Source organism: Podarcis cretensis (genome assembly GCF_951804945.1).
Source record: "Podarcis cretensis genome assembly, chromosome: 6".
NCBI lineage: Eukaryota > Metazoa > Chordata > Lepidosauria > Squamata > Lacertidae > Podarcis > Podarcis cretensis.
In genome coordinates this window covers 97152056-97166834 of record NC_137175.1, presented here as the reverse complement: position 1 = coordinate 97166834, position 14779 = coordinate 97152056, and the positions used below count along the sequence as shown (strand labels likewise).

General features: G+C 45.3%; 1 protein-coding gene across 2 annotated transcripts in view; it reads right to left on the bottom strand.

The window, feature by feature from the left end:
* Positions 1-14779, bottom strand: part of ASTN1 (astrotactin 1) — a 237384-nt gene that overhangs the window by 159487 nt on the left and 63118 nt on the right. The window lies entirely within an intron of this gene.

The window sequence follows — 14779 nt, the reverse complement described above, 5'->3', positions numbered from 1 at the left end:
GACACTTGAATTCATGAACCAGGCTGATGCTCCATTTTTTGCCCTCAAGTGACTTGTTAGAAGTCAGCTACGTTTCCTCCAGCCCTCAATTCCCACTTTAAAAATGACACACACACCATGTCTTATGTCCTGCCAAATCCTCATGCCTCAAAATCTTCTCAGATAAGTGCCTTGCTTTTGAGGCACTTTGTAAATAATAAATATTATTATCTGTTTTGCCTTTTCCTCACTTTTCTGTATTAGGCCTTTCTCCCTCTAGGTTCTGATCCTCCAGCAAACAACCCACAACTCACAAGGAGGGCGGACTTCTCTGGTTTGCCGTTGCCAGCTCTGAAGCCCACAGTGTGCCTTGAGCTGGAATGCCAGCAAGGATTTAACCCAGCAGGAGCTGTGACAAGATTAGCCTCAACAGCCTCTGGAAAGGTTTGAAGATACTCCCTTTCCCACAGGTTAAGTTTGCTCACTAGTCTGAGTGATCATCCAGCTGCCCACCACATTAGCTCCACTCAGGAGCACGTTGCAAACAGGCTTATCTGTTCTGGGTCTTAAGTTGATGTTGATTCTGGAGCAGATGCTGCTGATTAGTTATTATTGTTGATCTGTGTTTTTGAAATGTACTTCATTTCAGCCTATTTTGTTTGTGTAAAGGTAAAGGTAAAGGGATCCCTGACCATTAGGTCCAGTCATGACCGACTCTGGGGTTGCGGCACTCATCTCGCTTTATTGGCCGAGGGAGCCGACGTACAGCTTCCGGGTCATGTGGCCAGCATGACTAAGCCGCTTCTGGCAAACCAGAGCAGTGCACGGAAACGCCGTTTACCTTCCCGTGGGTGCAGTACCTATTTATCAACTTGCACTGGTGTGCTTTCGAACTGCTAGGTTGGCAGGAGCAGGGACTGAGCAACGGGAGCTCACCCCGTCGCGGGGATTTGAACCGCCGACCTTCTGATCGGCAAGTCCTAGACTCTGTGGGTTACCACAGTGCTAGACTCTGTGGGTTACCACAGTGCCACCCGCGTCCCCATTTTGTTTGTGTATTTCAGTATTTATTCTATATTGCATGCTTTGTGTTGTGAGCCACCCAATATTCCTGTCTTAGAGAAAGGGCAAGGTATAAAAACTACACAGTGACTAAGTAAGCAACTAGATGACATGCTCAGCTGCAGATGAGCTTCAGTCTTCACCCTTGCTTTGCACCCCTTTGCCTTTGCTCATCACTACACAGGGGCAGGGGCTGTGTCTGCTGCTTCATCTACCTGTCTTATTGTTTCTACCAGTGGGACCCCTTGGCATAGACTATTATCATCTTGCTTATTTAATCCTGATTTTTGATATGAGCTAATAGGCCAGGAGCAATTTTGCTTTTACATGCCTGCCTGCGTTCACGGGGTGGAAAGGTAACATAACCATTCCCTTAACTCTGAAACAGGACTCAATTATATTGTAACTTGCCCTAGGATCCTATTAGGAAGCGCAGGTTAAAGAGTTCCTTCCTAAAGAAAATAACAACTAAATTTTGCGAGTTTCATAATGCAACTTTGGAAATACACATTCCGTCTTCCCAGATACAGCCAGGACCCAGCGATTTCAGTTCCTTCCACGGGGCAGGAATGGACAATGTGGTACCCTCCCAGGTGCTTTGGACCACAGTGCCTTTCAGCCCCAGCCAACATGGCTAACGGTCAGGGGTGATGCGAATTGTAGACCACATAGGCTGCTCCTTATGTAAGGTGGTTAGAATAGTAGAACATTTGTAAAGAAGAAGAGGCTTGGCAGGGGTGATATGATAGCCATGTTCAAATATATAAAAGGATGTCACATAGAGGAGGGAGAAAGGTTGTTTTCTGCTGCTCCAGAGAAGTGGACATGGAGCAATGGTTCCAAACTACAAGAAAGAAGATTCCACCTAAACATTAGGAAGAACTTCCTGACAGTAAGAGCTGTTCAACAGTGGAATTTGCTGCCAAGGAGTGTGGTGGAGTCTCTTTCTTTGGAGGTCTTTAAGCAGAGGCTTGACAACCATATGTCAGGAGTGCTCTGATGGTGTTTCCTGCTTGGCAGGGGGTTGGACTCGATGGCCCTTGTGGTCTCTTCCAACTCTATGATTCTATGATTCTATGAAATGCAAAGGCAGCTGGGAGGGAGAGAGAGAAGAGGGACAGAAGGATTATAGTTTGATCCAATGGGTGTTACTTCCCATCCTGCACTTTGTGAGGACTGCGCCTCTTCCCTCTCCATCTTTCCTTCCTCAAGGGCCAGGACGCTTAGCATCTGCTGCCATTCTGACTGTGGAACCAGCTGGGAGCCCAGAAAGGCCATTGTTCATTAGGTGCTAAGGTATCAGGCCACATCTGATGCCACCATACGCTGCATTCTGAAGGGTAACGAGTGTTTTCCCTTACTGTTATTAACCCCTGGCTCCAGATGGCTATTTTTTAATCTAGGTGTTAGAAGTTAATGCCAAAGTTAATGGCTTCCCAACCAAGGCCTTAATGGGAGCCACACAGGGGAACCAAGCCGACCATCAATATCTTTCAAACTCTGAACCTGAAATCTGTGCTTTTTCAGCTCTTTCCCTTCTTGGCTCTAAATCTGGTATCCCATCATATAGATTCATGAGCTGTATCCTTTGCTCAGGGTAATGCAACAAATTCTCCATCACATAATTTAACATGCCAAGGACTCGTATCCCTGGCCCTTCCCTTTTGAAGGTAATGTGTGCCGGCAGAACTAGGCTAAAGCTGATACTGATAGTCCTTTTCAAGGTCATAATCAGTGTGGTTCACTGGCAGGAGTGAATGGTTGCCCCTCCTGCAAAACTAGCAAGGCTTAAGGTCGGAGTACTGCGGAAGGCCTTCTATGCCCCAGTTGCTGAGATCTGGATGCTATTAAGATGGATCTTAGTCCTGGACACAATCCTTCAGGAATTTTCTCTCCTGTAAGCTGGCGAGAAATGAACAATAATCTCAAAGACGGCTAATTCCATGTCAGTTCAGCTACGTGGCCACCAGCGGCGTAGCGTGGGTTGTCAGCACCCACGGCAAGTAATTTGCAAGGCAAGTAATTTGCGCCCCCTAACCCGGGGCAAGGCAAGTAATTTGCGCCCCTAACCCCTAACCTGCCGCCGCTGCCAGCTTCTTCTTGCTGCTGCCTGGGCTGGTTGGGTGTGGTTCTCTCCCGCGCTCAGCGCTGCGCTGGGCGGCCGCTGCACTGTCCCTCCCCAGATAGTCCCTCCCTTGCTCTCTGTCCGCTCCGCAACGCAACGCACGCCTGACACCCTCCCCCTCCACAGTGGGCGGCGACCCGGCAGCTCGGATCAGATTCGCACAGCCAGCACTGCAGTGTGAGAGAGAGAGTGAGCCAGGTAGGGGCAGAGAGCTGCGAGTGCGAGCGCGCCCCCCCCAAATGTTGCGCCCGGTGCGGCTGGCCCCCCCTGCACCCCCCACGCTACGCCACTGGTGGCCACATATGCAACTGTATGTGGGAAATACGTGGAAAGGGCTTGTGTAACCAAACTGGCCCCCATTGTCAGATTCCAAGCAAATGACTGACTGACTTAATTCTGAATTAAATGTCCAGCCCTGCTCCTCTATTTTTAAGAGCTATTGTTGTTACACCTTGGGGTCCTTTGGAAGAAAGGGCAAGATAACAAACAAACAAACTTGTTTTTCAAAACTGATAAAAAGAAAGGTATATAATTTAAGATACCAAATACTATTTGCATGGACACAATTATACACATAAAACACCTAACGATTTGCAACAAACACTAACCTGTACAAAGGAGGCTTTGCAACATAATGTTGCAGTATGTAGAGATACGAAAACTGGAGAACACTGCAAATTAACTGAGTTTAAATCTGTACCAGAGACTTACACTTGGATAAATTACAAGCAAGAGCCTTATTTATTTTTATTTTTTATTATTCAAGTGATCAAGGATAATCTAGCCATAATCTATATAAACAGGTGATTGGTATTAAGGGGAGGGCTGTATATTTAGTCATTCAGCTTGTGATCACTATTTCTTTATGCATATAACAGCAAATCATGCCATTCATCATTTCTATTGGATTTTTAGTGAGCAAAGGTATTTGCTATCCTTATGCAATTTATGTTCACACCATTATAGAAGATTGCGATTAAGCCTAAATCCATGTCAACGAAGCCTTGTCACCCAGAAAAGTGGTGTGCAAGTTTAATATTTTCATACTGTGTTGCCTAAAAACTGAAATGATATAATGATCCAACCACTAGGAAATCCCGATGGGAGACCCTCTGAATCTTCTACATTGTTAAATGTAGTTCAGTCAAAAACAAAACAAAAACAAAACAAAACCCCACGACATGTTGATCTTTAAAAATAATTGATGTGAACTAAACAGCAGTATTAGTGCATTTATATATGCATAAATCAGTCTCTTTATAACCTATTACAGCAAATTAGTAAAAGCTGGATTAATTATTAAGCCGGGGGGGGGGGGGGCTCACTCAAACTGGCCCCTCTAAGTGCAACAGAATGACCAGAGAGTAAAGGTGTCCAGCAAGCAGACAGTCCTGTTCTCTGTTCCAGGCTCCTCTGAGGAAGAAACTAAACTTTGCCTGGACACTGGAGTTACTTTCCTCTACAGGAAACCAGCATCAGCCATAGCAGGTAGCCACTCCAAGCAGAGGAAAAGCAGTCAAGACTAGACAGCTTGCCCTCTCCCCTGTGGTTGATTTTCAGCTCAGATTCACCCCAAGGTGCTTTATCACTGGTGGAGACCTATGGGGTATCTGCAGTAGCGTAGCGTGGGTTGTCAGCACCCGGGGCAAGGCAAGTAATTTGCGCCCCCTAACTCATGGATTTTAGCAGGGGGCAGAGAGCTGCGAGTGCGAGCGCCCCCCCCCCCCGATGTTGCGCCTGGTGCGGCCGGCCCCCCCTGCACCCCCCACGCTACGCCACTGGGTATCTGTATCTTTCACAAGATTAATAAAAGAGTCTAAGGGAGACAGGATGATCAGAAAAATAACAGAGGGTGAAACATTAAAACTTAACCACCCTAATTGTCCACATGACAACAAAAAACCCTTTCGCTACGGAGGGGAGTGTGTCATTCCCAGGGCCACCTTCATCACACAAGTCAGCTAGGATGTTTGTATCAAGGTAATTAATATCTGTTAAAGGCAGACAGTCAAGGTAATGGCCATCTATTCTAAACCATCTGCCAGGCACTTGGCATGACATCTGAACATATTTGTGAAGGCGAGGTTAAACGGACAATTGTGGTGGGACTGGGGGGGGGATGCATTATAGAGATGAGAAGGACTCAAACCTCAGCCCATTCCTGCAGGCTAATTTGTTTAAGTGCTCATTATGGCAACGGCCAAGAGGGCAACTGGAATCAGATATTATTTTAGCAAATTCAGGCTTGCTGCATGAAAATAAGACGGCTGGTTGTTCATCATCTATCCAGAGGGAGAACACTTAGCTGAAAGCTGGCTTTTGCTCCGTCATTTGCCTCTATGTGAAAAGTAAGAAGCCGCTGCTATTTTGTAATTCTGTTATCAGCGTCACACAAGCACCCATAACTGGGTCCCTTGTTTCTCTTTAAACCACGAAGAGAGATATGTCTGAAAATATGCAGTCATCATGTTGGAAGCCATTCCCTTGCTCTTGGGGAGAGGCTCTGGTGTCACATACAGCCACTCCCTCTTTCATAAGCTTCTTTCCCAGAGAAACAAAAATGAGATCATCACATCTTGCCAACACCCTTTTAACAAAAAAAAAAATGCAAGAAGTACCCTGCTGACTGCCTTGCCAGAGTGGTGCATGCTCTGGTTATCTCCCGCTTGGGCTACTGCAATGCGCTCTGCGTGGGGCTACCTTTGAAGGTGACCCAGAAACTACAACTAATCCAGAATGCGGCAGCTAGACTGGGGACTGGGAGCAGCCGCCGAGACCACATAACACCGGTCTTGAAAGACCTACATTGGCTCCCAGTACGTTTCTGTACAATTCAAAGTGTTGGTGCTGCCCTTTAAAGCCCTAAATGGCCTCGGTCCAGTATATCTGAAGGAGCGTCTCCACCTCCATCGTTCTACCCGGACACTGAGGTCCAGCACTGAGGGCCTTCTTGCGGTTCCCTCACTGTGAGAAGCCAAGTTACAGGGAACCAGGCAGAGGGCCTTCTTGGTAGTGGCACCTGCCCTGTGGAATGCCCTCCCACCAGATGTCAAAGAGAAAAATAATTACCAAACTTTCAGAAGACATCTGAAGGCAGCACTGTTTAGGGAAGCTTTTAATGTTTGATGTATTACTGTATTTTAATATTTGGTTGGAAGCCACCCAGAGTGGCTGGGGAAACCCAGCCAGATGGGTGGGGTATAAATGATAGATGATGATGATGATGATGATGAATCTGGCCAATGAGCTATCTAGGGCACCCAATCAAATGGCAAAAGTGTGCGTGTGCACACCCACCCACACCCAGTATATTCCTCAGTTACTGGTATTAAGTGGCACACTGCTTCTAATCCTGCCATTAGCATAAAACCCTCATGACTAATTAACCACTGGTAGTCCTGTCCTCCATGAATTTGTGTAATCCCCAATAATAATAATAATAATAATAATGATGATGTATTATTTATTATTTATACCCCACCCATCTGGCTGGGTTTCCCCAGCCACTCTGGGCGGCTTCCAACAAAATATTAAAATACAATGGTCTGTTAAACATTAAAAGCTTCCCTAAACTGGACTATTAAAGCCATCAAAGTTGGTGGCCATCACATCTTGAGGTGGTGAATTCTATAGTTTAACTATATGCTGTGTGAAGAAGCATTTCCTTTTCTCTGTCCTGAATTTCCCACCATTCAGGTTCATTGTGTGACCCCCAAGATTTAGTACTGCAGAAGGAACCTTCCCTCACAGGGGAATTGCTCCAAGCCCGTATTTTCTTTGCCCTTTCCTTCACTTTTTCCAGCTGAGAAGTATTATTTTTTTGATGTGTGGCAGCCAGAACCTGTAGTCAGTAGTCTTAAATGTGGCCATCTATAAAGATACAATTATACAGTGGTGCCTCGCAAGATGAAAATAATCCGTTCCGCGAGTCTCTTCGTCTAGCGGTTTTTTCGTCTTGTGAAGCAACCCTATTAGCGACTTAGCGGCTTAGCGCTATTAGCGGCTTAGCGGCTATTAAAGGCTTAGCGGCTAAGCGGCTATTAGCGGGTTAGCAGCTTAGAAAAAGGGGGGGGGAGTGAAAAAAATCACAAGACTCGCAAGACATTTTCGTCTTGCGAAGCAAGCCCATAGGGAAATTCGTCTTGCAAAGGACCTTGAAAAACGGAAAACCCTTTCGTCTAGTGGGTTTTTCGTCTTGCGAGGCATTCGTCTTGCGGGGCACCACTGTAGCTTTATTTTGAATGTGGAGTTGGCCTTTTTCATAGCTGCCACACACCAGGCATTCATTGAGCTTTCTGCCACAATTCCAAGATCTTTCTTTCCTGATCAGCCATCACCAGCTCAGACTCCATTAGTGCAAACACAAGGTTGGGATTTTTAGCAATCTCAATCTCCCTAAATCCAGATCATTTATGATCAAGTTAAAAAGTACATGCTCTAATCAGGATCCTTGGAGGGCTCCAATGCTTACCTCCCTCTATTGTCCATTTATTTCTATTGTCTGCTTCCTGCTCTTTTTTCAGTTGTGTGTAAAGACCCCCCAAACCACCCCCTAAAATAAATGCATAATAGACACAGATTTTTTGTTTAAGGGTTTCGGCAATAATTTTGGCCACAACTTTATTGAATTTCAGCTGTGAGTGGTTGCCTAGGCATTGGTTCCTGACTACCTAATACAGTGGTACCTCGGGTTACATACGCTTCAGGTTACACACGCTTCAGGTTACAGACTCCGCAAACCCAGAAATAGTACTTTGCTTCAGAACGAGAACAGAAATCGTGCTCCGGCAGCATGGCAGCAGCAGGAGGCCCCATTAGCTAAAGTGGTGCTTCAGGTTAAGAACAGTTTCTGGTTAAGAACAGACCTCCAGAATGAATTAAGTAGTTGTTAACCTGAGGTACCACTGTAATAACAACAACAACAACTTTTATTTATACCCCACCATCCCCGGCCAGAGCCAGGCTCAGGGCAGCTAACAACAGTAAAAATTACAGTAAAAACATAATGGGGGGGGGAGAGAAAAAAAACCCAATTTAAAATACAGATTAAAATGCAATTTAAAATGCAGCCTCATTTTAAAAATAGCCCATGGCAGGAACAGGACTGACAACTGGGCTCTGCCAGAGGTCAGTAAGGGAAAACATACTGGGGGAGCACGGAGTTGAGTGCAAGCTCCAGTTCACCCCATATGTTCCGAGAGACTCTGGCGTGGCCCTAACCCCAGAAAGGGGATCGGACAAAAGCAAAGTCAGTCCCTGGGTTCCTTTAAGAGAATTCCCTAGCAGCAGCAATGGAGGGGCAGGCACAGCCAACCTCTTCCCCTCCGCAAAACATTGAACCAATGCCTAACCGCCAAGCTTACAAAGTTGTGATGATTTGCTACACGGTAGGCAAAAGCCAAATGGCAACAGCCAACCAGCTAAATGGCAAAATTCCTACCAGGCCCCTGCTCCAAAAACAGACAACCCCTAGACAGGCATAGCAAGGCCAAAGAACAGCCCAAAATAAAGGGAGGGAGGGCGGGTGATCCAATGTATGTCACAGGAAAGAGAAAGCTCCCAGCGACATGCAGCAGCCTATATAGCCTCATGGCGGCCAATAGAAAACCCAACAGGCCAAATTTCTGCCCCAGCAACCAAGGGGCAACCAGTGGGGCGTTGTGGCTATCTAAACGATCCCGCCGCACAACAGGGAGGCAGTTTAGGTGATCTCACCACAACACGTGCTCTCCCTGATTGAGGACACGATCCACCAAACCACCAGGCTCTTCTTCTCCCATGCCTGCAAATTTACTCAGGAAGATTTGATGTAGGGCTTTGTCACAACCTCTTTGAAAGTCCAAATATACAATGGCTGGATTTTTTCATTCTGTCTTTTGGTGTCCCATATTTTGTCAAAGTTGGTGTTCCTTTTTGTTCAAATTTGGGCAAGACTTCAGTTTTCTGAAGGGAGCCTTCTTGCATCTTTCCTTGCCTGTGGCTTGATAAACACACTGGGAGGGTGGGAACTTTCCTGACCTGCTGTATAAATTCTAGCTGAGCTTCTTTTATTGTGGTTTTGAATAACTCCCATGGGATGTGGAGAGACTTGACCCTCTTTCCCTTTCAACTTCCTTAAATCAGGCTCCTTGTTTTTGATAGGTTTCCTCTTCTGTAGTCTTGGCAATTGTACATCAGATTCACTCTATATAGCACTGTGCTCATCGTTTCCAATTAGTCTGGCAACACATCATGCACCAGGTTCTAGGCGCCACTTAGGATTAAGTCCAGGGAAGGATGACTCCCCTCTGGCTGGTTCCATGATCAGTTGTTCTCAGACACAGTTGTTTACAGTATTTAGAAATTTTATTTTAACATTTACTTCCCTGATTTTCATTCTTCAGCTCAATATCACCCTGAACATTTCAGTGGAAGGGGGTGGAAACTCAAGATCTGTCATGAGCATTACCAGAGCTACAAAAATAAAAATCTGCCCCCACAAACAACAACCCAGCATCCACTCAGAACTCAAACCCTGCAAAGTGAAATTACAAAGTCCTTTTTTTAAAGAAAAAATTGATTTTGTTTATACGATTTCAACATTGTATGCCACAAGCACCTATTTCCTCCAAATTCACTCCACCCGCAGAGTTACAGCATAGAAGCTTTTTAATACACCAACATGCCAAATAAAAAGAAAGATGGAAAGAAGACCTGGCTGAGTGCAGCTCGTTAATTTATCTTTCCTGAAGGGAGGGAGGAAAGGAGGATCTGTCACAGGGTCCAGAGACCAGCAATGCTGAGAGACTGATCAGTGCAAAGGACTTTTGGGTCTAATCAAGCGTGTTTCAGAGTTACAAGAATTGGATAAAGTCATAAATCTGTCCACGGCTCAAGGAAATGGGGGCAATTAAGCCTGCAGGTGTGTATAATTGTCAAATTGATGATCTATATAAATCAGCAAGGTCTTGAATGTGGCAGGCTTAGTACGGCTGGGAAACGGGCTTCTTCCAAGAGGCGCTGAAGCAGCAGGAGGTCACTCGCCTGTGGAAAGCAAAGCACTGAGAGAAATCCGTTTCACCTTCATTGAGCCGCTTCCTTCTGCATTCATTGTAATCAGTCTCTCAGCAGCAAGTTATGTCAGAGACTTCAAGTAATTGGCACAAAGAGATGACAGATGTAGCTCTTAGTGGTTACAGTTAGACATGCCCTGAATATTTGTGATTTCCGACTTCCAGTGTGGAAAGCCCCATCTTTGTTGTGGTGGATAAGTGTTTTGAAGAGGAAGCAAGTTTAAGTCAGTGATGCAATGAAAATGTGCAATGAAAATGTATTGGCAGGATGCACAATTAAGGCCCAAGCACAGGTGCTTAAATGCCTGTTGTCTTTGTCCATGGAGTTTTCCTGGCAGGGATACTGGAGTGGCTTGCTGGTTCCTGCTCCAGGTGGATCATGTTTGATCACTATGACCTATCCGTCTTGAGTGGCCCTGCACGGCATAGCTCATAGCTTCTCTGAGTTATTCAAGCCCCTTCGCCACTACAAGGCAGTGATCCATGAAGGAATTATGGTGCTGGAGGAGACTCTTGAGAGTCCCATGGACTGCAAGAAGATCAAACCTCTCCATTCTTAAGGAAATCAGCCCTGAGTGCTCACTGGAAGGACAGATCCTGAAGCCGAGGCTCCAATACTTTGGCCACCTCATGAAAAGAGAAGACTCCCTGGAAAAGACCCTGATGTTGGGAAAGATTGAGGGCACAAGGAGAAGGGGACGACAGAGGATGAGATGGTTGGACACTGTTCTTGAAGCTACAAACATGAGTTTGACCAAGCTGAAGGAGGCAGTGGAAGACAGGAGTGCCTGGCGTGCTCTGGTTCATGGGGTCAAGAGGAGTCGGACACAACTAAACAACAACAACAGGTGCTTATGAACTGCTCAGTTGATTTAGTTGTGTATGCCATTCAACATGGAAATTTTCAACGGACAAAATGATGCCCATTTATGTTTACTGTGGATAATAACAATGCACATGTGATGTGAGGAACAGTGATTTAGAGCTGCATTAGGATAACGGCCAATCTACTTTTGTAGATACATGTCCCAAACATATGCACATGCAGGAAAGCTATATCTATCTATCTATCTATCTATCTATCTATCTATCTATCTATCTGACAGGTTTTCCATTATTTCCTGCCTCCCTAGATTTCAGAGCCAGGACATATTGCATTCCACATTAGGGTTGATTGCCATGAGAATGATTTCCCAATCAAGACATTTCTTTTGAGAATATTGAATGTGCATGGCTGCAACCTTGCGGGTGAGCACAAAAGGTTAACAGCCTACTGGACAATATGTACCTAGACACAGGACAATGTGATATCCCTGTAGGCTGAGAAGGAATTATTACTTGCTCCAGACACGTGGCTGAGTGGCCACTTGCAAGGCTGCATTAATGACTGAGAAAATGGCAGAATTGAGAAAGGGCCATAGCTCAATGGAAGATTTCTGACAACAGGCCAAGAAATTACCTCTGAGACCTTGGCAAATCACTACCAATAGACAGCGCTAGATTTTATGAGGCAATATAAGGCAGATTCTTGTATCCTGAAGTATGACAGAGGGTTACAAAATTAGGAGTGTTATGAACAGTGTGACTGGAGAGAAATCTTTCCTCTATCTCTCGTTGACCTGAAAATTACCCAGTGAAGCAGTAGACTAGGGCAATGTACTAGGACACTTTTATGTAATATTTGCAAATCTGACCCACAAAAAGATTACGAACCTGCCTGTCCACGCATATCAAAGTTCATCGTAAGAAAGAAAGAGTCTTCCAATTTACAAAATGCTCCCACTTCAAAAAGGCAATCAGATAAATGTTTGTTTCCAAGCTTGACCCAGCAAGATCTTACTCACTAGGCCAGGTCTTGGCTTGGCTTGGAACCACTGGTGCCAACTCCAGGGGGGCCTGGGGGCCTGGGCACCCAGAAACAACTCACTGTGGGTGCTCAACCTCCGCCCACTGCTGCCCACTGCTTTACTTCCAGCTCTTGAGGCGACCGGACCGGGGCCTCCGTCTCCACCACGGGGCCTCTGTTGGGGCCTGCTGCTGCTACAGAAGCACAAAATTGGTGCAGTGGCAGTGGCATGAGACATGACATTATGTCATGCCGTCACGTCGCATGTGCATCGGTGGACACCCACAGGCTGGGGCCCAAGTTGGCACCTCTGACTGGAACTCACTGTCTATGCTCAACTGCTTGGCAAATCATACCCTCCAACATTTCTCCAATGAAAATAGGGATGTCCTAAGGGAAAGTGGGACATTCCAGGATCAAATCAGAAACCAGGATGGCTTCTATAAATCCGGGACTGTCCCTGGAAAATAGGGACACTTGGAGGGTCTGCAGTGATGACTATAGAGGCTTGCTTTTGTGTTGCAATGGGAAGGCTGCCAGAGATACTCGGTGAGGTTAAGAGGTAACACATGCGTTTTCTTATTTCCCAGCCTGGAACATCTCAAGGGAAATATTAAAGATACCCCCATCCTGCTGCCCTGTGTCATGACACCAGAGGACCCGCTCAGGATGGAACTGCAGGACACAGCAAATACAGAACTCCCCAACTCATGCTTGCCAAATAGTCAGGCCTGAACATGGGTACTAGTCACACTGGGATTCAATGAACAGTGTGTGTGAGAGAGTGTGCATGTTTTCCCAAGCCACTCGGCACTCTCCTGGTTTCAAAGGTAAGGTTTGTGATTAGGGTCTTTCCCAAAAATGCATGCCTGACCCATTCCACACACAAAAATGTAATAGCAACTACCTATTTCCACTCGCTGGAACAGTATGCCAAATTAAACAACACAGCTCTGGAAGCCTTCTGACCAATCAAATCCAAGCAATGAAAGTTTATAAAGACTCTGAGCTTGTTAGATTAAAGGCCCTAAACAGCAGAGGTCATTAGTGCTCTATGAAAGTCTGTGCTTCTATAAACCTTTCCAATTCTGCAGCATTCATACTCAGCCAAGACCATTCAAAGCAATTCACAGATGAGATATTTGAGGCAAACAACACTTTGTGCTACAAAGGTCCATGTCCCCATATCCTTTGCAATAGAGAAGGGATGGGAGTGCTTAACCCTTCCCTTTCCAACCATTTTCCCACTGAGACATGTTAAAGTGTTCAGGAAGGGTCAGCTCAAGCAAAGTTAATCCATAAAGGAAGTACTTTACACACCTCCCTATGGAGGAGGAGGAGCCAATGGCCGGCAGGTAAAGTCAAGCCAGATCCAAATAGCTACAGTGATTTGGTTCCCCGCGATGGTTGACAGATCGTGACACCTTCTTTTAGAGTATATCCCAAACAATCTTGGATATATTTGGTATGCTTTGTTTTTTTCATTCCATAAGCAAGACAAGTCAATTTCACCCTACTCCTTTACTCAACTGCACATTATTCTATGAATAGCTAATAGGACTTAGGAAGATACATACATAAATGTATGTGTACATTTTTTTCATTTATCTGAATTACTTCCATAGTCACATTGCAAGCAGCGACGGGGTTTTGATCTGTTTTTTAAACCATTCCACTTCTTACAAAACCCACAAAATAGGTCATTTTTTTCATTTGCTTGTTGAAAAATAGTCTCTTGGAATTGTTCTTGGTGCTCATTAATATCAGCTGAAACATTCCCATCGACTTCAATTGACTTAAAAAAAAACCTATTCTGGCTCCCACTAACATTAGTTCCTCACTATTTCAACAGAGCTGGGTTCAGGCCCACCTTTTCCTTTGAAAGAACCAATCTTTGAAACTTCAGCAGATAAAACTCACAGGAACATTTCTGGAGATAGCTGTGAAGTTTAAAGACACAGGGTGACCAGGTTGCAAATTGGTTATCTGACTGGATTATCTACTTAAATTAATTCCTTATTTTTAAAAGAAGTCTAATCCTGCTGTGTTAGTGTATTTTTTTTTTACCCCCCCCCCCCTTTCTTCCTTTCAAAGGGGAACTTTTGGGTCCTTTCTCAGCACAATTCTTTGGTCAGGAAGGCAAAAGTGCAGCAAATAAGGTTTTCTTTCAAAAAAAAAAAAAAGCATTGCAATTGATTCTGCCTCAGCCAATTTTTTAGGGATTTTGCATCAAGCAAAGCACATGAACAAAGTGCTGCCTGAAGATCTCTGTGCAACTCAGAAACTTACATTCTCTTTCTTTGGTAAAAGACAAAACCCCACCACCCTCCTGTTCTGTGTCTTCCACATCCTTCCCCATATATTTCACTACAATGGCCCCATCTTTTCCTGCTGCCTTCAGGCCTTCCCCTGCCATGCTGCTTTAAACTTCTGATATTGCCCCAACTGCCTCTGCCAAGCAGTCAACACACTCTCCTCCTTCCTTCCACAAAATCTCCCCGGGATTCCCAGAGTCACCCATATTTTCAGAACTTTCTGCTAACAGTCAGTTGGCTTTTTAGTACAACCCTCTCTGCTCTTAGCACACCCTTTCCTCTATGATTTCTTACCCCCAAATCTTATTCCGCCATTCCAGTTGCAAGAGCAGAGGCAACAGGTTACGGTGCTGCAGCTGAGGCTACGCTTGGTGCTCGTAAGCGGAGCAGCCACGACATT